Source organism: Chiloscyllium punctatum, chromosome 25 (assembly GCF_047496795.1).
Source record: "Chiloscyllium punctatum isolate Juve2018m chromosome 25, sChiPun1.3, whole genome shotgun sequence".
Classification (NCBI taxonomy): Eukaryota; Metazoa; Chordata; class Chondrichthyes; order Orectolobiformes; family Hemiscylliidae; genus Chiloscyllium; species Chiloscyllium punctatum.
This window is the reverse complement of record NC_092763.1, coordinates 41,160,836-41,187,915: the sequence shown is the minus strand read 5'-3', so window position 1 is coordinate 41,187,915 and position 27,080 is coordinate 41,160,836. Positions and strand designations below refer to the sequence as shown.

The following is a 27,080-nucleotide window of genomic DNA, read 5'->3' as shown; positions in this document are numbered from 1 at the left end:
CTATTGCTGTTGTGGGAGGGGAGGAAATGGAAGGGGTGAGGGCTAAAGTACAGGAGAGGGTCAGACACGGCTGAGGGCCCTGTCATCCACTGTGGTGGGCAACTCTTGGTTGAGAAAGAAGGTGAACATTTTGGAGGGCCCCCAAATCCCACCCCGGCCACCCCCCACCTCCACCCTTGTAGGGGCTGGCATCAGCAGAACAGTTTATTCAGTTGATTTCTAGGCAGTTTATTCCAAATTTTGGCAGCAAGTTCCTAAGAAGTAATTAGTGCTCTGAGTCCTAACCCTGATTTCAAGAATTGGGCACCTTAGTTATTTGAAGGTATCAGAATTTCCAGTTTGGTAGTCAGGGCAGATCAGTCATGAGAGACTTGTTCCAACCAATGCCAACTTTTCACCAAAAAAAAGCAAACTCATTGGGGGCTGATCATCTTGAGCAAAAATGATCACTAGATATTTGTGAGTAAGATCAGTAAGTAGTGGTTGAGAACAAGCGAATTCTTACTTTCAATTCCCTAGACACAGAATCTATTTGTGGCTCTTAAACTATTTCTGTCTGAGAAGGGCACAGCCAGGATTGAGTAAGCCTCAGACCTACAGTTTAATGCAATAGACAGGGGTTCTTTGGTCCAGCGCTACAGAACATATTGCAAATGCAGAAGTAATTATTTTCTGGGTATCTCAGTCTTCTAATGACTGCGTTGTCTAATCATGAATGATGAATAGAATTCAATCTGTGTATTTCCTCAGTCTCCTTGGCTTGTGTATTTATAACTATGTCAAGTATCATCTTGGTGTCATCTAACCAAGCAATACCTATCTAAGGGGTTGATATATTAGGACACGTGATGACATTGAACTTGGTATGTATGAAAGTGTAATCATCTCTTAAGGTCACAACAAATAATAGGGCCATCTTGCCACTTTCATCCTGAAAGATCTACACTTCTCTTTTTAAGAATCTAAGATGCTTCTACTGCTTCTACCGATTATCCTCAAATAAGTTTAATATTTTCTGTTAATAAGTTTGTGTTGTACCACCCTCCTTTATCCTGGAAAGCTGGCTGTATCAGGCAAATGGAGCTAACCATTACTAAAAACACTGATTAGGAAGATCACTCTGAATTATTTTATGAATAATTTAGCACAGCCAATCGACCTAACTTGCCCATTTTAGGACTGTGGGAGGAAACTGGAGCACCAGGAGGAAACCGCACAGACAAAGGGAGCATGTACAAATTCCACACAGTCACCTGGGGTTGGAACTGAACCCAGGTCCCTGGTGAGGCAGCAGTGCTAACCACTGTGCCACCCTCATTCTGAATTAAGTGCACTGCTCATTTCAGGTAATTGAAGCAGCAGTTTGCACTTTATTGAAAAATAATGAGCTGTGGATTAAATCCCACCATCCTTCGGTGAAACTTACTAGTTCACTATCAGCACTCTTGCTTTCCATGGGTCTGCAAACTAAGAACTTTAAGAAACTGATCAAAAATGGTCAAAGATAGAGACTCAGAAATATTTAAAGACTTCTGGTAAGGCCACTCAAGGGTTAACAACAGTAGGATGCGGTTTCAGTATGCCATCTTCCCACTCGAATAGTCGGACTCCTACAACCACCACAGACTCCTGAATTACCTTTATTTCAGGTGAGCCAGCTGTTTGCCCATTTTAGAGACCTGTCTGCAAGTTTCATTTTGTGGGCATTGGCCATCAGGGAGCCAGCCAAGATTAACTTCCACTCACTTCCAGATTTCCAATTGTTTGCCTCTTCTTTAATCAACGATACATACAGCCATCAACTGAATTCCTCCTCCATTGTTTCAACAAATCTTTGAGGATTTACACACCAGTTATTTCCTTTGTGAACTATCCAAATAGAAACATTGCAACTGTGAGGATTTTTCAATATCCTCTCCACCCACTCCATCTCTGGAGTATGTAAAGGAAGCTTAGTGCTCTGGCTGAGCAAACCATTACATATTAGCATGTGGCTTTCCAGTTAAGAACCACCCAGATGACACCATACAGCTATAATATTATGTAATTTAGTTGAGTCATTGTGGACCAGATGAATCTGAATTCTGTGCTTATTAGATTGAAGTAGAAAGCAGCATCTCCTCATTGTGATTACTTATTTAGAGTTTACTTGTGTCATCTGGAGTCGTTCTTTTAAGTTCCAGGGTCAGCACTACTACTCCTGCAGCTACCTTGTCAATCTATGCAAATAGTGATGTAAATTAGGCCTTGAAGCAATTAATTCCCAATGTGAGAGGAGGAGCATACTTATTCAAAGCTTCACTAAGTAAAGTGAGCTGGTACAATGAAAAAAAGCCTGATAGGGTAAGTGTTAAGATTATCTCTGTGGGACATGGGGCTTGAACAGTGGGCTCACCTGATGGCTCAGATTCCTTATATGAAATTTAGCAGTATCCGCTAACAATTGCAAAGCTTAAGCCTCCCATTCCAACAGATAGATATAATTGGTCCTTCCACCATTTCTTTCTACTGCCTCAAATAGAGATAGCTTCAATTAAAACGTGTTCTTTTTGTATTTCAGATTATTTTAGTTTCTGAAGTACAGTCTGTTTTAGCTTTCCTTTTGTGTGTACTGTCATTTAACTACCTCCTAAGCTTTTCATGTTTTTTTTAATATAGTTGGGGCTCCTCAGTAGAATGGTTATTCATTTTAAGCTAGTTTTTGGAATATTTGCTTTGCATAGAAATTTTAATATGGAAACAGGCCTCATTTTGAATTAAGCACAGAATACTAAGCAGACATGGAGTATCCAGAATGATGCCTGGAATGGGGTAGTGGGAAATTCTGGTGGTGATGGTGTTGACCTTCCTCAGTTTGAAACTCTTACCTGGGCCAGAAAGGTTTATTCAGAAATAAATGTTTTCTGCTTTAACTGGTAATTATTTCGTATTTCTGGCAAACAAAATTTGTTTTGAATGATCTTGACGTTTTCACTCCAAAATGATGGTTGTTTAGAAAATGGATCAGTGGATTAGAGCCTGTAATTCTGAGACCAAGATTAAAGGACAGCACAAAAAAAAACTTGCATTTATGCAGAAAGATAAAGAAACACGAGTAAAATCCAGGTTTTTTCTGTTCCCAGTAATTGACTGCTTGCTTCATCGGAAAGATGGTTTCTGTTTTCATCAGAATTCCTTCTTTGGCAGAAATTGGCTCGCTCTTGGGAATAGCAGGGATTTGCCTGGAGCTTGTTTTGTGGATCAAGTAGCCTCAAACAGCAGTAAACAGAAATGCATTGAACACCAACCCTTTCCTGATACTTTAACTATGAAATACTGAATAATAAAGTCCAATTAGTCATTCTTTGAAAATATTACCCTGCAGCGCATAGTTTTTTTTTCCACGGTTGATAATGAATGGTGGAGTATCAAATGTGTTCAACACTCAGGGAAAGGGTCAGATTCAAGGGATGTTTTAATTATGGTTTACAGATTTTTCGTAATCTTATAAAAGAGATTCCCTCTTTGTTTAAACATACACTAATTACAAGCTCTTTTTGTTTCAGAATACATATCACAGTGATATATATATATATATATACATATATCAGGCTGAATAGCATATTATTGTTTAATATGCTTGAGCTTTTGTGATCAGTTTTCTTTGAACATTTCTAAATTTCCTGTTTTGTTTAGGACAATATGCAATGCCAACTAGAGAAACCCCAAGTAGCCAAGTTGTTTCAATCACCTCAAGGTGATAGATTGCTAGAAAACTCTCCAAACTAAAAGTCATTGTTCATAAATCCTTTTATGCAGTCATTTTAGTTTATTATCAGAGAAACATTTAAAATTGTACAACATTTACCAGTTGCAGCAAATTTCTAACAAATTCATATTTAAAGTTTTGTGATCATTTAAGCATGTACAAACAACCTAAACATTGTTAAGCAACAGTTAATGTTTGTTACTAGCTTGTGTTTTCAATTATGTGGCCTGTTAACCTTCCACCCTGAGAGAGGCTGGAGTTCACAAACAGAGGTTGAACTACTGGTTGGTGACAATAGCTTTCACATTTTGAAAGTTATTTAACTTCTTTTTCAGCCATTGATTACAGTGAAGCCAGAAATAAATGTAAAATTAACAAATATGGAAGGCAAAGTTCTATTGTGAAGTGTTATTAAATATTCATAAAGAGTACATAGAGGAAATGCAATAGTTGCTCGTTCCTATCTGCTACAAAAATAAAATAGGAAAGATGTCCTGACTGTCTAACAAAGGAATTTAGGGATCATATTAGATCCAAGGAAGTGGGGGAGAGAAAGGCTAAAACAAGCAGCACAACTGAGAATCTGGAGCAGCTTGAATTTCAGACAAGGATATGGTGGCTGAGTGGTTAGCACTGCTGCCTCACAGCACCAAGGACCCCAGGTTCAATTCCAGCCTCTGACAACTGTGCAAGCTCCCCACAGACATTCTCTGCATGGGTTCCCTCCCGCAATCCAAAGATGTGCAGGTTAGGTGAATTAGCTATGCTAAATTGCCCTTCGTGTTCCGAGATGTGTGAGTTATGTACATTATTTAGGGATAAATGTAGAATAATAGAGGCAGGGGAATGGATCTGGGTGGATTACTCTTTAGAAGGTCAGTGTGGACTTGTTGGGCCAGATGGCCTGTTTCCATGCTGTAGGTATTCTATGATGAAATAAAAGGATTGATATTAGAGGAAAATAGACTATGAGCTAATTGTAGCATTTTCTGTATGTTTGTGAAAAGAGAAAGATTAGTGAAGACGAAGGTAGATCTTTTAAAGTCAGAAACAGAAGACATTATAATGGGGAACAAAGTTGGCAGATTAATTAAGTACATATTTTGTTTTGGTATTCACAAAGGAGGACTCAAATAATATTCCAGAAATGTTGGGGAACATCAATCTGGTGAGAGGGAGGAACTGAAGGAAATCAGTAGTTTTAGGAAAATGGTGCTTCGTAAATTGATGGGACAAAAGGTCAATATATCTCTAGGGCCTGATAATCTACAAATCACAATAGTTTTAGAAGTGACCCTGGAAAATAGTGGATGCATTGGTGGACATCTTTCAAAATTCTACAGATTCTGGAATGTTTTCTTTGGATTGGAAGGTAGCTAATGTAGTTCCACTTTAAAAAAAACAAAATGGAGGTAGATAGAAAATAGGGAATTTATACGCTGGATAGCCTGACGTCTGTAGTAGAGAAAATGTTGGAGTCCATCAGAAAAGATTTAATAGCATAGCACATGCAAAACATTAACAGAATTGGACAGAGTCAGCATTAATTTATAAAAGGGGAAGCCATGCTCTGCAAATTATTGAAATTTTTCCAAGATATACCTAATAGAGTTCATAAGAAAGATCCAGTGGGTGTGATTTACTTGGATTTTCAGAAGGCTTTGAATAAGGTCCCCAGTCAGAGATGAGCACGTAAAATTTAATGTGCATGCGTTTGGGGATAGCTCCTGACATGGATAAGAAACTGGATGGCAGACTAGAAACAAAGTAGAAATAAAAAGATCTTTATTTGAGTGGTAGGCAGTACACTAGTGGGGTTTAGCCCAGGGAGGTAATGGCCTAATGGTATTATTGCTAGACTATTGATCCAGGTAATGCCCTGGGGGACTAGGTTCAAATCCTACCATGGCAGATAATAGAATTTGAATTCAATAAAATATCTGGAATTAAGTCTAATGTTGGCCTTGAGTCGATTGTTGATTGTCAGAAAAAAAACATATGGTTCACTAATGTCCTTTAGGGAAGGAAACAACAATCCTTACTTGGTCTGGCCTACATGTGACTCCAGATCCACAGCAATGTGGTTGACTCATAACTGCCCTCTGTGCGATTAGGGGTGGGCAATAAATGCTGCCTAGCCAGAGATGCCCTCATCCTGTGAATGAATTAAAAAATAATTGAAGTGTTTGGATTCCAGTTGTTCATCATTTTTATTAATAGTCTAAATGTAATATCTCCATGTTTGCAGATGAGACAAAGCTAGATGGGAAGGTGAGCTGTGAGGAGGATGTAGAGACTTGGACAAATTGAGTGAAAAGGCAAATGCATGGCAGATGAAATACAATGTGAGGCTATCTTTTTTTGGTAGCAAAAGCAGGAAGGCAGATTATTATGTGAATGGTGATAAATTGGGAAAGAGGTGTACGAGACCTGTGGGACTTTGTATACCAGTTACCAAAAGTAAGCATTTAGGTGCAGAAGGCAGAAGGTGAAATAACTCCACAAAGGCTGCTGTCCTTTCACCAGGCCACCCTTTTATATACATGTGCATAGTTCATTACACTGACCCAGCTAGCACAACTAGAGTGAGCAAAGCCCTTGACACTCCTGTTTATATCTTTCTATGTGTTATTTGACTATAGAAGGAGTGCAACAAAGATATACTTGACTGATTCTTGTGATGGCAGAATTGATACATGAAGAAAGATTGATTAGGATATTATTCACTGGAATTTAGAATGGGGCAGGGCTTCTCAAACCTATGAAATACTAACATGATTATGCAGGGTGAATGCAGGAAAGATGTTCCTGATGACTGGGGAGTCAGAGACAGGGATCATCATCTATGGATACCAGGTAGGCCATTTTAAACTGAGATGGGAAGAGAAATTTTGTCACGCAGTGGAAGTGGTGAAGCTGTGCTATTCTCTACCACAGAAAGCAGTTGAGGCCAAAACATTAAATATGTCCGAGATGGAGTTGAATATAGTTGTTAGAGCTAAAGGGGTCAAAGCGTATAGGGAGAAAGCAAGAACAGGGTCTAAGTTGGAAGATCAGCATGATAATATTGAATTGCAGAGCAAGCTTGAAGGTCTGAATGGCCTACACTTGACTAAGTTTCATTAAATCTTGAATCTACTTGGAGCTCTATTTAAAGCTCTTAAGGTTCCATTCCCCTTAGCGACTGTTGCCAAGCACTGTTGTGACATTTCCAATGTTTTCTCAGCTCTCACATCCTGACCTGTTTCCTCATTGACATTATTCATTTTGCAATCCCAGTTCCAACTGATGACACCAAGATGCAACATTTTGCAAATGAGTGTCTTAATTCTCTGAATAAAATTAGCTTTCATTTAGTTTTGTTATTACCCTGGGGACTTCTCCCATACGTGCTGAAAGTACACATTTATGTAAAAAGTTAATCTCATTTGGCTCTGATGTTTATTTGACTATGATTGTCACAAAATATCAGACCTACACTAGGTATTCTTTCAGATTCAGTATCACCATTCTCTCGCTCAATTAAATTCCACTATTTTTTATGATGAGTTCATCTTTTTACTACCCAATATCTAGTTATGCCTTGATATGATCCAATGACTTGAATAGGGAAACTCATTGTTCTATGAACTTGCAGATTGCACAGATAATCTTAAATAATAATGTCAAACTAGTCAATGTACAGATTTCCATAATGCAATCAACTACCTGTTGTTCTGTAAGACAAGTGGTTGTTCTTGTTAAGACCCACCTGGTCTTCCATTGATAATTAGCAGGTCTTTTTACTCTGCATTGAAAAAAAGAATTGGTAGCAACACTATACCTCAATCATCCAAACCCCAAAGCAACACTGTCATCAGTGGTGAGTGCCATAACTGAAATACCTCAATGTTGCATTCATGGAGGAAATCAATTCAGCTAAAGAAAGATGAAATTTCAGATCTTGCAACACAGTCTGTTACCTATATTTGAACCAAGGTCAAGAGTGGAGAGGTCCTGTTGGAATCCAATGTGAGCAGGTAGCAAGTAGCTAGTGCTTGATAACACTGTTCATGATCTCTTCCATCATTTTCCTGCTGACGTAGTGATAATTGGCTGGGTTGGATTTGTGCTATTGTTTTGAGTATAGGGCATACCTAGGCAATTTTCTCATTGTGGGTAGAGGCTGGTGACGTAGCTGTTCTGGAACTACTTTTCTTGTGGCAAAGCTAGTTCTGGAGCAGGTTGTCAGAATTGTTTTTGAAATGTTGTAAGGGCCCTTTACAATATCCGGTGTCTTCAGCCATTTCTTGATATCACATGGAGTGAACTGAATTGGCTGACGACTGGCTAACACTGGTGGGACATTTCAGAGGAGGCCAAAGTCATCCACTTAGCACATTTCACATACAGTTTTAAAATCCAAATTCTACATCTGCCATGTTGAAATTCAAACTGGAGTCCTCAGAACATTAGTTGGGTTACTGGATTTCTAGTCCATCAATAATACAAACATGACATTACTTCCAGTCACAGTTTCTTTGCTACTTCTTGATTGATACCTTGGAATACCCTCCCTAATTGTGGATCGTGGTTGTACCTATCCCAAATGGACTGAAGCACTTCAATAACTTTTTTCATCTTTGAGTGACAAGTTGTTGATAGAAGCATGATCGAGGCAATGTGCATTGATGTAATATGGCATTTTAAAGATCAATTCACTGATCTTGGCCATTTATGTGAGACCATTGAGAAGCTTACTGCACTGTGTACAATTGCATGAGGCTAGATTCCTGCCAGTTGATAAGGCTCTAACTGCTTTCTCGGAGATTGTGTGGAGAACCTTGTGCCTCCTGTCGATTGAGAAGGTTGTAAGCGTTAATATTAAAGAGTGCCTGAAGCACAGCCCACTTTGATAATGTCATAGGGGTTCGATGTGAGCTCAGGATCTTAAGCGAGTCAGGTCTACTGTCTCAGTCTTTTTCTCTGCAATGATGTTTGTCATCTCAATGGAATTTTTATCTCGTTGTTATCATGCAATAAACTACAAGAGTGTCTTCTCACAAGACTAACAGATGTTTCTTCTCTATTTCACTTGGGGAAGAAGGCCCTGAATATCCCTATCCTAATAGAGTGTGATGATAGTAAATAGGTCATTATAATGTGATGAGGTCTCCTCTTGCGACACTCTCCTTTTGCCCACTTCCTCCACTAAGGCACTGAGCATGGTGTACCAGAAGATTAGATTACAACTTCTGCCTTTTTGCATCATACATCAGTGTTTATCTTGTTGACGCTCCTGTCTGCAATCAGTTCCAATACCTGCTCCAGCTACACACATTTCTCATTTTAAATGCTTACCATAAGAGCATAATAAGATGCTTACTGCAGCTATATATGGTTGGGTTTAGTGGTGCTAGATTAACACAAGCTTAACACAAGGTCTTCTGGTGCAGGATGCACTCTCTCAGTGACATTTTAACATTTTTTGTGCGCTGTTTGCAATGGAAGCAACAGGCGAAGATTCAATATAGATAATCTTTGTTTGGACTCCATCCAACTTTAAAGCCTCCGTGTTGAGTCTTTAGCTACCATCTTTCTTACAGTTTCTCAATCTCATCTGGATCTTTACTTTTCCTGTCAGTGTCTAAAAATGAGCATGATAGTGTGTTTCTCATACAGTGTCACAATTTAAAAGTCACGAGGAAAAAGTGAGAGATACAGTACAGTACAGAGATATCTATAGACTGAGGAGGCAAAAGACAACAATGGTCCACGCTTCACATACCTCATAATAATAAAAAATGAATGTAAGTGATAAATGAGCTGAATTATTTTGTGGGATCACTGAATGCAAAATATATGAGGAGGCCGAAAGAAGCTGAAGAGAAATCCAGGGAACAACATATTCAAAAGGACATAATGAGGTTCACGGGTAATATGGAATGTTACAAAATCATCATGATGGCTTCATAGGTGGTAGATATTGTTTATCAAAGCTCCAGGAGTTCTCAAAAATATTGTGAAGATAGAACACCTTTGCGATCTATTAGAATCATCTTTACTCAGTCTTACATCCATTTACAAAGTTACAAGTCCATATATATCCTAACCCAATTATGTATAGCTTCAGTAAGTATCTTATTTTGCTTTTATGGTAAGCATTATCTCAACACAACTAAATCAACTTAAGCCAAATTAAATGATGAACAGTCTCCTTAAAAAGATAATGTAACAAAAAGTCAAATGTGAAAGCAAATTTAAAAACAAATTAAAATGGTTCAGGTGGAAATAATGCACTCCAACCCTTGCGATGTCCACTGAATTTAGAAGGCTGCAAGGTAATCACGGTTATAACGCTCCCTAGCTATGCACCTTGCCGGGGCCTTGTTTAAGGCCATAATGGTCACGCCCAAGAGCAGACCCATGAGGATGCCCTCTGACCTACTCACATATTTCTGAACTGGGTGGCCAAAGACCATAGAGCGAGGCTGAAGTGCAACCAAAATCAAGGATCAACCCCCTCCAAGTGAAACTGGAGCTGTAGTCTAGCGCACTCAGTGTACCTGCAGAACACTGACTCCTCCAAGGCACTGAAAATACGTGCATCCTAGGCGTCAGTGAAACATCTTGATTGCCTATTGCACGAGTTTGCTGTATGCAGTACTCTCCCTACCAAATCCTTGATGTTAAAGGTATTGTTACATCAGCTTAAGTGAAATTCCAATTAATGTCCACCATTTCACAGAATTAAAGACAATTAACAAAGGAAGACTCAGTAGATTTACACACCACAACTGGCATTTACATAGCATTTGTGAAGTACTAACATTCTCAAGTTACATTTCAAAGGCATAATCAAAGCAAATTTAATAATTTTCAGCATCAGAATGAGCAAACAATTGGTTAAAAAGGCACATTTTAAGGACCATCTTAAAGAAGGAAACAGACTAAGGAAGTGGAAATGTTTAGGGAGAGAATTACAGAATTTGAGCCTTGGCATCAGGGATGCTGAAAAGCCTAAGAATGCACATATCTTGGGTTGAATAGGTTCCAGAGATGAAGGGTGGGAACATGGAGGGATTCAAGAACAAGATAAGCATTTTTAAATCTATACTGAGTGTCTTTGAAAAATTACAGGGAGAATGGGGGAGATTTTTGAGCTGATTCACTTACTGAATGAATCAGAGGATGGAAAGGTTTGTTGTTAAGGAAGCAACCGTTTTAAACAGCTGACTAACAGGGTATCAGAGGGGTTGGTTCTAGGCCAGTCTTGTGATATCAAATTTTAATGATTTATAAAAAGAGATGGTAACCAAGCTCTGCATGTTTGGTAATTCCAATTTATAAACTAAGTAATCATAAACACACATGGCCACCTGGGTGATTGGCATAAGAATGGGAAATGTTTAGTACAAAAAAAAGCAACATTAGTTTGAAAAATGGAAGGAAATAAAAGGATCTTTTAAATGTGGACAATTGTCAGAAAATGATACGGGAGAAGATTCTAAAAATTTTGTGAATGCATCCTTAAACTGACCACACAATGTGAAGATGTGATGAAAAGGCAAGTAGGAAATGACAGTGAGTCAGCTCGTGCAAAAGAGCAGTCTCTTCCCCCCCCATCCCCCTACATTCAGGAAGTGATAGTTTCAAGAAAGTATTTGTTTGCAACCATAGCGACTATCAAATTCTGAACATAGTACAATTTGGGGGTTTGGAACGGTGGGATAGTGAGGGGAAGACAGCACGGAGTAGATACAAATTTTGAGAAGTAAGTTAATAAATAGAATTAAGCCTGTGCTAGACGGAAGGACTATAAACACTAGTGATGTTTGAATAGAGGAAATGATACTGTGGTATTATTATGGATCTCAAGATATTGTAGGGTGCTAATAAATTGATCTTCAGAAAGATGTTTGATATTAACCCTTGAGTACAAGGAGGTACAAATTCAAACTTAGATGAGAATAGGTAAAAGCACATTTTAAAAATGTAATGTACATTTGAAATTGCTTAATCAATGAGGCAAAAAACCCCACCAACAATACAAAACATATCAACAGGGAGATACATTTTCAATTGATAGGTTTTATGAAAGAGTAAAATCTCTAATCTTTGCCGGTAGCCCAGTAGCTCAGTGTTTTTTCCAATCCTGGCAAGTACGTTGTTCTGAAAGACATTGGGGCATCTTGGAGAAAGGTGACTGTGGATTATTTAAGTATGTTTCCTTATACTGTGATGTTTTGGAAATTGCTTGTGTTTAAAGCAACTGTCCTATCTGTTACATCTGGGGCCTTTGAGTTTCAAAACCTATAAATGAGTTGCATGATTTTTTACAGAACAATATTCGAAGTAAAAATTAAACCACAAGCATGAAATTTGTGAGAGCTCAAAATCAAACAAAAACAAGAAAGCCCACGCGCAAAAGTATTGTACTGCACAGCAGCAAAAAATTGAGACCTCCCATCTGTTCAAAGTCAAACTTCCATCATTTACAGTTGTAGACTGAAACATGGAGCTGTGTTTTACATGAACTCTAGCTTAAACTTGTTGAGGTAAAAGTTCTGCCTCCTTGTTTCTGCACTTACAGTATATTCTGCATTCATAGACAGGGGTCAGTGGGGACGATGTGGGGAGACAACCAACACTAGAACATGGTTTATTCTTGAGTAAGTTTTTGTACCAGCTAGTATGAAGGGTTCAGTAGTAGAAAATACCTAATTTGAGGCATTGATGTCCCGGAAGATAAAGTTATCTTAATTTCACAGCCTCCAACACTTTCAGATCATTGAGCGGTATCACAACAGAACTGTTTATAAGTTGCAGAGGAGTATTTTTAGTGAGAAAGGGGCAGAACCCTGCTGTCAGGGCAGCTTCGTACTTCGATGGAGAGGGAGTACATGCATAGTGATTGAGGTATTTACAAACTGACACTTGGAGAACCGCCCTTCCCTTCTGAAAGTGAAATAAAGTGGCTAGATCTTCTTTTTTTACGGGGTGTGGTGATGTCTCTATATATTTTGTTTACTTAAAAAAGCGGTTGATGAAATGGCAGACATTTGAGGAACTACGAAACTCATTTTTTCGAACAGCTCATTATATATCAACCACATGTTCCCAGTGAATAGTGTTTTTGCTAGCTGCAGACAGCCTGTACACTGAGGTGTCATGTGCTGCTGTTTACTGAAAGCCTGGATTGATACATTGTAGCTGGAACAATTCAAAGTAAGTGCAATCACTGGAAGTTAGTGGCTTGGATGGATGGGTACACTCATCGGCTGAATAGTTGTGTGAGTTACAGTTTTCCTTTAGTTTATATACTATTTTGTTTCTTGTATTATCTTACTTCAGCCCAGGAGGTGTATAAAGCAAAGTACCTGCAACTTTATTGCAATGTTGATGCTTTTTAACTTTTAGGAGAAGAGTTTTGTGGGTGATGGCACAAATTGGGCAGTGCCAGATCATCTGCCAGTTAGGCTCAGTGCCTGATATTCCATTTAATTGCAGTGTCTGCAGTTAAATATCAGGTGCTATGGATAACAGGCATTTGATCTGACACCACCAGTTTCACAGCATCTCTGACACAAATTTCCATCCAGAAAATTGTCATAATTTAGTCTAACGTTGCAATGTAGTATAATGGGAGTACTGTAAGAGATACTGTCTCTTCAGTGAAATTTACAAGGAGCTATTGTTTAGGTGAATATAAAGAATTTAAGGGTAATACTTGAACATGAATAGTACTATGAAAGAAACAGAATGACTTGCTTGTCAACATGTCTGCTGTTTGTTTGATATTGTGTATAAATTAACCTCTGCATTTGCTAATATAGGCACAAGAAGTAAGTATGACAAATAATTAATTGAGTGTGAAGCACTTTGGAATACCCCATGGAAGTCATTAGGAAATGCAACCTGTTCTATCTGAATGAAAGCATTGTTTCAATTTTAATCTGTGTGACCTACTGATTGGAATGAAAGGAAATAGTTCAAATGATTTGGCGCTATGACCTGGCATTCTGGGTTGAACATTTTGAAGGCCAGCAGGGACAGGACTAGAGTGGGGCAGGCCTGGAATATCTTGTCATTTATTGATGTACTAATTGGAGAGCAACATCCACCATTGAGCCATTTTCAAGCAGATCCTGTCAGGAATGGAATGGCAGCTGTCCACAAAGTTTCTGCCTCATGCTGACTGAAAATGTTAATGGCCAATGCAGGAGGACCTGTGCGCCAGAAAGATTTAATAGCTAAAAGGCTAACATGAGATGTCATGTTTTAAGACTTTTAGTGTAACTCAAGACTAATAACACTATTGACTGAATACCATTTATATAGACAACTTATAATTTAAACAATAATGAATAACTTTTCCCTCTTTCTAGTTTTACATTATTGAGCTCATGCTAAGCAAACCTTATAACCTCATTTTAATTCCTATGAGTGTGGTCCTTCCAATTTGAACACAAGCTACCACCCACATCCCTGCAATGGTGAACCGCAAAGTTTCAACCTCTAGCTGCACTCTCTCTCCCAGTTCCTGACAGGTTAGCTCTGTCTCTGAGTTTTGAAGAATATCCTAATCTTGCAGAGTAGAACAGAGAACAGTTTCTATCTGGAATCATAGAGATGTCCAGCACGGAAACAGGCTCTTCGGTACAACTCGTCCATGCCGACCAGCTGTCCCAACCTAATCTAGTCCCATTTGCCAGCACTTGGCCCATATCCCTCTAAACCCTTCCTATTCCTATACCTAATCCAGGTGCCTTTTAAATGTTGCAATTGTACCAGCCTCCACCACATCCTCTGGCAGCTCATTCCATACACGCACCACCCTCTGCGTGAAAAAGTTGCCCCTTAGGTCCCTTTCTTTCCCCCTTACCCTAAGCCTATGCTCTCTAGTTCTGAACTCTCTCACCCCAGGGAAAAGACTTTATCTATTTATCCTATCCATGCCCCTCATGATTTTGTAAACCTCTAAAATGTCATGCCTCAGCCTTCAATGCTCCAGGGAAAACAGCCCCAGTCTATTCAACTTCTCCTTATAGCTCATTCCTCCAACCCTGGCAACATCCTTTTAATTTTTTTTTAACCCTTTCAAATTTCGCAACATCCTTCCGATAGGAAGGAGACCAGAACTGCATGCAATATTCCAAAAATGACTTAACCAATGTCCTGTACAGCTGCAACATGACTTTCCAACTCCTGGACTAAACACTGTGACCAATTAAGGAAAGCATACCAAAAACCTTCTTCACTATCCTATCCACCTGCGACTCTACTTTCAAGGAGGTATGAACCTGCACTCCAAGGTCTCTTTGTTAGCAACACTCCCTAGGACCTAACCATTAAGTGTATAAGTCCTGCTAAGATTTGCTTTCCCAAAATGCAGCACCTCGCATTTATCTAAATTAAACTCCATCTGCCACTCCTCAGCCCATTGGCCCATATAACGTGGCAACTTGAAACATATAAGCTAATAATTCAGGAAAAATGGTGATTAGCTATCCATGAGACCTCGCATCTCTTTTATCCTAGAAGTCAATGGACAGTTCAGATGCTCCCACACTCTTGACTCTAATCTCCAACATTTGCAGTCCTCACTTTCGTCTAGTTTAGAGCACAGCTTTTTTACAGCTTGATATTTTCAAAACCTTTTGCAACTTTGGAGACTCATTTCCACTGTTCGCACAAAGGCTTCTGCCATTGTCTCCAAGTATAAACACCTTACACCTTCTTTCCAATCAAACGATCTGGATCCTCTTCAATCTCTAGTAATCAAACACCCTAGTTTTGGAGTCACGCAGGCTTTAGAACAAGTAAAATGATTTCCTGTGTTTATCTTAACTGAACGACACATTCCCAAAATGACAATCTTCTAAACCCTATAATTGTAACACTATAAAAATTATGTAGTGATTTGTTTCTGACAAAGTGCACTGTCATAATCCAGATGTTGTTCTCTCGGCATATCCTTGACCCCAGAATGAAAATCCAAGCCTTTTTTATTTGTTGCCACCCTATTTTGTTTAAATATGACGATTGATGGGGTGATAATTTTCTCCCTAAATTTTCCTCCTCTTCCTAGCCAACCAGATATTTTTTCTGACTTCAGGATGGTTTTGTGATTCACTCATGAAATTAACAGTTCTAAATAATTGACCTTGCTGATTTGCCTAATTGCAGAGTTGGAGAATTTTCCATGAGCATATACTTAATTAGACTACAAATTTGAGTTTTTCAGTTCTTCATATGCTGACCTGAACTGCCTAAAACATTAAGCAATTGAATAAATAACAATGCAGAATGCTTCGGTTGGACAGTCATTTTCTATGTTGTAATTTCTATGTAATTCTATGCAATATGTGGTTTAACAATCAGTCAAAGCAATTTCAACGTTATGAGCATTTTGATCTGAGATTTATCCCCCAATTGATTTCTGCTTTTCAGTCTTCTGAATCACCATTGTAAAGGATGTGATTAGAATGACTTTAAAGGAGCGATTGTAAAAATGTACAGATCTGCACAGAACATAGTTGTGCAAGAGAGATGAAACGTAGAAGAAGGAAGAATGTAAAGAGGTCAGGGTGCAGTTTATTGTTTGAAGTGCAGATACAAGAGTTCAATTTGGAGCCCTTACATCTTATTCAGTAATGATGCTGAATGCTACTTCCTAAACTTGTGTTGCTATCATGATTTAAGCTTGGCATTTGCCAGATGATTTTCTGCCACATTCATAAAAAATGAAAAAAAAGTCAGCTATCAAATGCTTCAGAAAAAAAAAGTTCATTCAAAAAAAGAAATAAGTAACGAGATATTTCTAACATATTTGGTTCAATCTGCATTTGCCTTACCATTATTTTCTATTTAACTGTTAAATCTTAAGGAGTTCCATCCATTCTTATTTTGTGAGGCATTTTGGCACATACTGGCCATCAAGGATTTTCAACTGGGCTGTGTATCACCCAGGCAACTCAAGAGCCTTTACCTTAACTGTAGCCCTGGAGGGAGAAAAACGTCATGGCTTAAGTTAAAAATTGAGGTGAAACTGGGAGTTGAGGGAATTTGGGAGATGGGTGCGAGGGATGGTGGATGGGTGATCCTATTTTTCATCATTGATAGACAATTTTGTATAAAACTTTACATTACCTGTAAGGCATAACTTATAAGGATAATAAGGTTTGTGGTTGTTTACGCATCAGAGAGGCAGATATTGTAAATCGAGAAATGATACTAAACATTTTGTTGATCAAAACATTAAAGGAAGTGGTTATGGTCTCAGAAAGGACAGCACAGGAATGAAGCAGTAAATGATTGAAACAGGATTATTGAGACTGAAATAGATGATACCCATCTCAATGACTGAAAAGTTTGATCCCTTTTCCAGGACAGAATGGAGCCAAAAGCACTACTTTTTATGGTGCTGACTCCCTTTCTCCAAGGGCACTGGGAATAGTCATTGTGCACCTTTAAATATGTAAAACATTTCTCCTAATTTGTGGGGCGAGGAGCAGAGCATGTTTCTTCAGCAGATACTGTAGTTAACTAACAGCCAGAAGAAAATATCTTGTCTTTTTCATCCTGGCTTTACATTATTCCTACAGGGACACACCCAAAAGAATCCTCTCCCACCACCACATCCACTCTCCTAATATTAGAATTGTACCCTTTAAGTTATACTACCTTTCTTCCCAGTCTCCCTACCAACATATATTGCTTTACATTGCACTCATTTTCATCTGTCCTGCATGCATTCCACTAACCTGACTCTTTCCTTGTGAAGGTCTGTCCTCACAGTTTATAATACTTCAAAGGGCCTTTGTCAACAAAGTGAGCAGTTGAAATTAGTCTCCGCAAAATTAGCATGATTTGGAGATGCCACAAAATTAGCAAGCTGCCTCTGGTGACTTGCAGTTTCGATATGTATTGCTTGCTTACCACAGGAATGTGCTCAAAAAGTGGCCACAATCAATTGCTACTCAAATAAACGGATCAGGGAAATGGCTAAGGTAGCATTGGCCTGAAAGATGGGTTAATGTGACCAAAGATTTGAACTGCTATAAATGGATACAAATTCATCAAAAAACATGCAGTGATAACTAAAGCTATGGGCTAGAAAAGGAATTGGAATGATAAAGACATCTGTAAGCCACTCAGGAGGTTAAAAATCACAGGCAACATCATTTGTTAAATAAAAAGCTACATATCAAAGAAAGTGGCATATATAATATGAGAAGTTAACAGAGGCAAAATGCAACTACATGACCTACCTTTACAAGGATGTTGCCAGGGTTGGAGGATCTGAGCTATAGGGAGAGGCTGAACAGGTTGGGGCTGTTTTCCGTGGAGCATCGGAGGCTGAGGGGTGACCTTACAGAGGTTTACAAAATTATGTGGGGCATGGATAGGATAAATAGACAAAGTCTTTTCCCTGGGGTCGGGGAGTCCAGAACTAGAGGGCATAGGTTTAGGGTGAGAGGGGAAAGATATAAAAGAGACCTTAGGGGCAATTTTTTCATGCAGAGGATGGTACGTGTGTGGAATGAGCTGCCAGAGGATGTGGTGGAGGCTGGTACAATTGCCACATTTAGGAGGCATTTGGATGGGTATATGAATAGGAAGGGTTTGGAGGGATATGGGCCGGGTGCTGGCAAGTGGGACTAGACAGGGTTGGGATATCTGGTCGGCATGGACGGGTTGGACTGAAGGGTCTGTTTCCATGCTGTACATCTCTATGACTTCATGACTATGAGTCTGTCTGGGATTGGGCTCTGAAAGAATCAATGTTTGTGCTGAACTGATATCATGCAGCTGCTGGGTGGACAATCTGTTGGAATCTAACACTTTCCGCAAGGTGTTGGCTGACCTGTTGAGTTTTTCCAGCTTTTACTTTGTTCTTATTTGAGATTTCCAGCATCTACAGTATTTTGCTTTTGCTTTCATCCAATACCTGTACATAGTACAGTCAGGTCTGCTAAAACACGAGTTTCTTCAACATAAATTGGCTATAATGTGATTGAAGAATTTCGACCATTATTTGTAGAACATGAACTTTCCTTACCTGTATTGGCTATAACGTGATTATGGTCCCACCGTTTTAAATGGTGCTGCTATTATATGATTTTCATATAACACGGGATCGCAAGGAACAGAGCTATCGTGTTCTATCAGAGCAGACTGTAGCTTGTCAGGCCTCTTCAGGATGTCCCCTGCACAGCCCAAATGAGGACAATGCTAGAATGTGATCTAAAAATATATTGTTCCACTTTCTCCTAGCTCAGGAACCACACCCTGCAAAATCACCATCTTAGTAGTCAAAGAAAGAGAGCTTTAAACTTTGAAACTTGGAGCATTCGAACACTCGGATAATCTCAAGGCATCTGAAAAGAGGAACTGCAACTGTATGTGAGCTGTTTGAGTTCCAAATTGGCATTGCACCCTCCATGAAATCTCTCTTAGAGAAGCAGCTGACGAAATAATCAGGGAGATAAACTTTTGATTGAAAGAAATGGCAGACAGTTACTCTGATATCAAGAATAAGATCTAGGATGCTTTATCCAAACTCCCCAGTTGTGGAAATTAAAGACTTGGGACACTTCTTCTGCAAACTCAGCTGTAACCAATGTGCTTCTGGATTAGTGGTGCTGGAAGAGCACAGCAGTTCAGGCAGCATCCAAGTAGCTTCGAAATCGACGTTTCGGGCAAAAGCCCTTCATCAGGAATAAAGGCAGTGAGCCTGAAGCATGGAGAGATAAGCTAGAGGAGGGTGGGGCTGGGGAGAAAGTAGCATAGAGTACAATGGGTGAGTGGGGGAGGGGATGAAGGTGATAGGTCAGGGAGGAGAGGGTGGAGTGGATAGGTGGAAAAGGAGATAGACAGGTAGGACAAGTCTGGACAAGTCATGGGGACAGTGCTGAGCTGGAAGTTTAGAACTAGGGTGAAGTGGAGGAAGGGGAAATGAGGAAATTGTTGAAGTCTACATTGATGCCCTGGGGTTGAAGTGTTCCGAGGTGGAAGATGAGGCGTTCTTCCTCCAAGCACCTAGTGGTGAGGGAGCGGCGGTGAAGGAGGCCCAGGACCTCCAGGTCCTCGGCAGAGTGGGAGGGGGAGTTGAAACGTTGGGCCACGGGGCGGTGTGGTTGATTGGTTTGGGTGTCCTGGAGATGTTCCCTAAAGCGCTCTGTTAGGAGGCACCCAGTCTCCCCAATGTAGAGGAGGGCTTTTGCCCGAAACGTCGATTTCAAAGCTACTTGGATGCTGCCTGAATTGCTGTGCTTTTCGAGCACCACTAATCCAGAATCTGGTTTCCAGCATCTGCAGTCATTGTTTTTACCTCATTGATTGTAACCAATGTGCTACCAACATCTGTAGTTATATCCCAACCATTGATTCTGAACAAGATCTTAAAGAGAAGTTCTCTTCTGACCTTGATGAAATTCTCTCTGTTATCTTAGAAGAAAACATAATTTTCAGTGTGCTTTTAGTGCCAGGGTTGACTGTGACTCCACTGTCTGCAGTGGAACTATTTGGAAAGCTAATGCAAATGGTATTCTTCTACCAACAAAATTGAGTTCAGCATAGCCTCATAATAACAAACCCCCTCTTCTGCTGGAGATACTACAAAAAACCCATGTGGAGGCATCTCAGATCAAAACACTCTCACACCTCTTGGATTATATCATTCTTTAAGTCAATGATCTAATGATGTTTTTATCACTGCATTCATGTGAGGGACTGATAACTGTAGGGCAAATAATAGATGTTCTTCATTTTGTGATGACTTCCACCTACTATGTTATGTAGACATCACAAGACCCAATGGTCCAAAAGGAAGCAGATCAATCTCAGCCTGAAATCAGTCAACTGAAGAGAAATAATCCAAGTGTGGGTCAATGACCAATCAGGAAACTCTTCACACATCTATCTCAATCCCCTGAAATTGGAATCATTTATAACAGTGGCCACAAATTTAAAGTATTTTGTTGAATGTAAAATTCTTTAGACCGTCCTGAGATATTGAAAATTCCTTAGATGTAACTCATTTCATATCATATGGGTGTATATAGAGAGTGTATATTGAGAGAAAATTTGAGGAAGGAGCCTGAAGGAACAGGAACAGACTGCTCGTTGGATGCTGCCTGAACTGCTGTGCTCTTCCAGCACCACTAATCCAGTATTTGGTTTTCAGCATCTGCAGTCATTGTTTTTACCATAATGGTAATGTTACATGTGGGGCAAAGCAACAATGAAAGATATGATAGAAAGTCCTTAAAAGTCATACATGTGATTAGACATGTAAAAAATATTCCGTGCTTTGTAAAGGAGAATGTGTTCAGCAAAAAATTTGAATCCATAACTAAATTACTGGTAACTGAGCTGAACAAAACTTTGCTACTTTCAGAAGTATATTTTGACAACTAAAATAACGACCGGTGTTTGAAAGGTGAACAGCAAATCAATGAAGCAGAAGTGATGAATGTTGTGGAGGTATGATGTAGAGGTACCAGTATTGGACTGGGGTGGACAACGCTAAAAATCACATAACACCAGGTTATAGTCTTAACAGGTTTATTTGGAAGTACTAACTTTCAGAGTACTTCTTCTTCAGCAGGTAACTAGTGGGGCAGGATCATAGGACACAGAATGTTTAGCAAAAGATCAATGTCATGCAATTTAAAAAAAATTGAGCAAACCAAGATTGCTTTTCAGTCTTTCATCTTTTAGAATGGTTTGCAGGTTTTGGTTCATTAATATGTAAATCCCAGAACGTTTCTCTGTCTGTGTCTCTGTGGCTCTGTGTCTCTCTCGCTGTCTCTAAACCTATTGCCCAATTCCTAAGGATCTATATCCCTGTGCTCCCCCATCTACTCACGCATCTGTCCAGACGCACCTTTAATGAATTGACCAAGCCTGCCTCTGCTGGCAACGTGTTCCAGCTACCACCCTTTGTGTAAAGTGCTTTCAGCGCGTATCCCTATTAAACTTTTCTCCTCTCACTTTGAATGCATACTCTCTTGTTATTGAATCCCTCACCCTGTCTATACCCTTCATGATTTTGTAGACCTCAATCAGGTCCACCTTCAATCTCCTTTTTTCTAGTGAAAACAAACCTAACTTTATCTACCTCTCTTCAGAGCTAGCACCTTCCATACCAGGCAACATCCTCGTAAACATTCTCTGCACCGTCTCCAAAGTGTCCACATCGTTTTGGTAATGCGGTGACCAGAAATGCATACAGTATTCTAAATGCGGCTGAACCAAAGTTTTGTACAATTTCAGCATGACCTGCTACCTCTTCTCATCAATACCCTGTCCGATTAAGGCAAGCATACCATATGCCTTCTTGACCATTGTATCCACCTGTGCAGCCACCTTCAGGGTACAATGGACCTGAATTCCCAGATCTCTCCATTCATCAACTTTTCCCAAGGTTCTTCCATTTACAGTTGAAAATGTGTTGCTGGAAAAGCGCAGCAGGTCTCGCAGCATCCAAGGAACAGGAGAATCGACGTTTCGGGCATAAGCCCTTCTTCAGGAATGAGGAAAGTGTGTCCAGCTGGCTAAGGTAAAAGGTAGAGAGGAGGGACTTGGGGGAGGGGCGTTGGGAATGCGATAGGTGGAGGGAGGTCAAGGTGAGGCTGATAGGCCAGAGTGGGGTGGGGGCGGAGAGGTCAGGAAGAAGATTGCAGGTTAGGAAGGCGGTGCTGAGTTCAAGGGATTTGACTGGGACAAGGTAGGGGGAGGGGAAATGAGGAAACTGGAGAAATCTGAGTTCATCCCTTGTGGTTGGAGGGTTCCCAGGAGGAAGATAAGGCGCTCTTCCTCCAATCGTCATGTTGCCATGGTCTGGCAATGGAGGAGTCCAAGGACCTGCATGTCCTTGGTGGAGTGGGAGGTGGAGTTAAAGTGTTGGGCTACGGGGTGGTTGGGTTGGTTGGTCCGGGTGTCCCAGAGGTGTTCTCTGAAACGTTCCGCAAGTAGGCGGCCTGTCTCCCCAATATAGAGGAGGCCACATCGGGTGCAGCGGATGCAATAGATGATGTGTGTGGAGGTGCAGGTGAATTTGTGGCGGATATGGAAGTGTCCCTTGGGGCCTTGGAGGGAAGTAAGGGGGGAGGTGTGGGCGCAAGTTTTGCATTTCTTGTGGTTGCAGGGGAAGGTGCCGGGAGTGGAGGTTGGGTTGGTGAGGGGTGTGGACCTGACGAGGGAGTCACGGAGGGAGTGGTCTTTTCGGAACGCTGATCGGGGAGGGGAGGGAAATATGACCCTGGTGGTGGAGTCTGTTTGGAGGTGGTGGAAATGACGGTGGATGATACACTGGACATGGAGGTTGGTGGGGTGGTAGGTGAGGACCAGTGGGGTTCTGTCCTGGTGGCTGTTGGAGGGGCGGGGCTCAAGGGCGGAGGAGCGGGAAGTGGAAGAGATGCGGTGGAGGGCATCGTTGACTATGTCTGGGGGGATATTGCGGCCCACCAAGGACATGCAGGTCCTTGGACTCCTCCATCGCCAGACCATGGCAACACGACGGTTGGAGGAAGAGCGCCTCATCTTCTGCCTGGGAACCCTCCAACCACAAGTATGAACTCAGATTTCTCCAGTTTCCTCATTTCCCCTCCCCCCAACTTGTCCCAGTCAAATCCCACGATCTCAGCACCGCGTTCCTAACCTGCAATCTTCTTCCTGACCTCTCCGCCCCTACCCCACTCCAGCCTATCACCCTCACCTTGACCTCCCTCCACCTATCGCATTCCCAACGCCTTCTTCACTATCCTATCTACCTGCGACTCCTTTATTGGTCAGAGTATTGAGTACAGGAGTTGGGAGGTCATGTTGCAGCTTTACAGGACATTGGTTAGGCCACTGTTGGAATATTGCGTGCAATTCTGGTCTCCTTCCTATTGGAAAGATGTTGTGAAACTTGAAAGGGTTCAGAAAAACTTTACAAGGATGTTGCCAGGGTTGGCGGATCTGAGCTACATGGAGAGGGGCTGTTTTCCCTGGAGCATTGGAGGCTAAGAGGTGACCTTATAGAGGTTTACAAAATTATGAGGGATATGGATAGGATAAATAGACAAAGTCTTTTCCCTGGGGTCGGGGAGTCCAGAACTAGAGGGCATAGGTTTAGGATGAGAGGGGAAAGATATAAAAGAGACCTAAGGGGCAACCTTTTCACGTGTGTATGGAATGAGCTGTAGTGGAGGGTGATACAATTGCAACATTTAAGAGGCATTTGAATGGGTATATGAATAGGAAGGGTTTGGAGGGATATGGGCCGGGTGCTGGCAGGTGGGACTAGATTGGGTTGGGATATCTGGTCGGCATGGACGGGTTGGACCAAATGTTTCCATGCTGTATATCTCTATGACTCTACTCCACCAATCTTTGTGTCATTTGCCAACTTACTGATCAGACCACCTAGGCTCTCTTCCAGATCATTTATGTATATCACAAACAATAGTGGCCCCAGCACTGATCCCTGTGGAACACCACTGGTCACCTTTTCTCCTTTTTGGGAACTCCCTTCAACTACTACTCTCTGTCTCCTGTTGCTCAACCAGTTCTTTATCTACCTAGCTAGAACACCCTGCTGCACCATGTGATTTCACTTTCTCCATTAGTTTGCCATCAGGAAATTTATGAAACACCTTACTAAAGTTCATGTCTATGACATTTATAAGGAGAGGGGAGGGCTTGCTAGTACTCTTGGGGGGGGGGGGGGGGGGGTGGTTTAAACTAACTCTGCAGGGACATGGGAACCTAGACTGTAGCTTTAGGGTGCAGGACCTGGAGTGTAGGGAGGTTAGGAGCATGGCATCAATCTCAAAGGAGGGTGCCTGTAAACAAGAAAGTGGCTTGAAGTGTGTATACTTCAGTGCAAGAAGTATACGAAATAAGGTAGGTGAACTTGCAGCGTGGGTTGGTACCTGGGATTTTGATGTTGTGGCTATTACGGAGACATGGGTAGAACAGGGACAGGATTCGCTGTTGCAAGTTCCAGGGTTTAAATGTTTTGGTAGGGTCAGAGGTGGGGTTAAAAGAGGGGGAGATGTGGCATTGCTTGTCAAAGATAGTATTACAGCGGTGAAAAGGACGATGGATGAAGACTCGCCATCTGAGGTAGTTTGGGCTGAGTTTAGGAATAGGAAAGGTGAGGTCACCCTGTTAGGAGATTTCTATAGGCCTCCTAATAGTCCTAGAGACGTAGAAGAAAGGATTGCGAGGATGATTCAGGAGAAGAGTGAAAGTAATAGGGTGGTTGTTATGGGGGACTTTAACTTTCCTGATATTGACTGGGAAAGCTATAGCTCGAGTTCGTTAGATGGGTCGGTGTTTGTCCAATGTGTGCAGGAGGGTTTCCTGACACAATACGTAGACAGGCCAACAAGAGGTGAGGCCATACTGGATTTGGTTCTGGGTAACGAACCAGGCCAGGTGTTAGAATTGGAAATAGGTGAGCACTTTGGGGACAGTGACCACAATTCGGTGACTTTTACTCTAGTGATGGAGAGGGATAAGTGTGCACTGCAGGGCAAGAGTTATAGCTGGGGGCAGGGAAATGATGATGCAGTGAGGCAATACTTAGGATGCGTGGCTTGGAAAAGTAGGCTTCAAGGCAAGGGTGCAATTGATATGTGGAGCTTGTTCAAGGAGCAACTATTGAGTGTCCTTGATAAATATGTACCTGTCAGGCAGGGAGGAAAGGGTCATGTGAGGGAGCCGTGGTTTAATAAGGAATTGGAATCCCTTGTTAAAGTGTCCTTGATAAATATGTACCTGTCAGGCAGGGAGTTATAGCTGAGGTCATATTGCAGTTGTATAAGACTCTGGTGCGGCCGCATCTGGAGTATTGTGTGCAGTTTTGGTCGCCATACTATAGGAAGGATGTGGAGGCACTGGAACGGGTGCAGACGAGGTTTACCAAGATGTTGCCTGGTATGGTAGGAAGATTATATGAGGAAAGGCTGAGGCACTTGGGGCTGTTTTCATTGCAGAAAAGAAGGTTTAGGGGTGACTTGATAGAGGTGTACAAGATGATTAGGGGTTTAGATAGGGTTGACCATGAGAACCTTTTCCACGTATGGAGTCAGCTATTACGAGGGGCATAGCTTTAAATTAAGGGGTGGTAGGTATAGGACAGATGTTAGGGGTAGATTCTTTACTCAGCGAGTCGTGAGTTCATGGAATGCCCTGCCAGTAGCAGTGGTGGACTCTCCCTCTTTATGGGCATTTAATCGGGCATTGGATAGGCTTATGGAGGATAGTGGGCTAGTGTAGGTTAGGTGGGCTTGGATTGACGCAACATCGAGGGCCAAAGGGCCTGTACTGCGCTGTATTTTTCTATGTTCTATGTTCTATATTCTATTTACAACCCTTCCTTCATCTAACAACTTGATCACTTCCTCAAAGAACTCTATTAAGTTGGTAAAGCACAATCTCCCCCACACAAAACCATGTTGCCAATTCCAAATATAAATAGATCCTATCCCTCAGTACCTTCTCCAGCAACTCTCACACCACTGACATCAGGCTCACTGGCCTGTAGTTACCTGGAATATCCATACTACCCTTGCTAAAGGAGGACACTATGGAGGGCTTGTGCAGTGAGGCATTATGGGTAAAGCTGAGAAATAAGAAGGGTGCAGTTACATTGTTGGGCTGTACTACAGGCCTCCCAACAATGAGCGTGAGGTAGAAGAACAAATAAGTAAACAGATTATGGAAAGATGTAGAGGCAACAGGGTGGTGGATTTGGGAGATTTCAATTTTCCCAACATTGACTGGGATACACTTAGTGTCAGAGGTGTGGATGGGGCAGAATTTGTAAGGAGCATCCAGGAAGGTTTTCTAGAGCAGCACAACAATAGTCCAACTAGGGAAGGGGCCAGAAGATTCTGAAGTTATTAGAAAAAACTTGAGTGGAAAAATAGTTATTGATTAGATTCCCTACAGTATGGAAACAGGCCATTTGGCCCAACAATTCCACACTGACCCTCTGAAGAGTAGCCCACCCAGACCCATTCCCCTACCCTATACTTACCTGACAGTGGGCAATTTAGTATGGCCAATTCAGCTGATGATCTGCATATCTTTGGATTGTGGGAAGAAACTGGAGCACACCCACACAGACACTGAAAGAATGCACAAACTCCACTCAGTCACCTGAGGCAGGAATTGAACCCAGGTCCCTGGCACTGTGAGGCAGCATTGCTAACCACTGAGCTACTGTACTGGAGTTATTTTTCATTTTCATAATATTTTCCCATCTTTCTTGCCACTACTCATGCCACATCAGGGAAGGAAAATTCTATCTTTAAATTTCTTTATCTGGCGTGCAACTCATGAAATATTG

General features: G+C 41.1%; 1 protein-coding gene across 8 annotated transcripts in view; it reads left to right on the top strand.

The window, feature by feature from the left end:
* Positions 1-27,080, top strand: part of nhsl2 (NHS-like 2) — a 355,128-nt gene that overhangs the window by 286,029 nt on the left and 42,019 nt on the right. The window contains exon 1 of one of the 8 annotated variants that reach the window (XM_072595125.1): positions 12,818-12,955. The exons of 6 other annotated variants lie outside the window; for them this stretch is intronic. The gene's annotated coding sequence lies outside the window, so the exon portion shown is untranslated. Of the gene's footprint in view, positions 1-12,817; positions 13,021-27,080 lie in introns of those variants that run through there. One more of the 8 variants, XM_072595123.1, reaches the window with a different exon arrangement.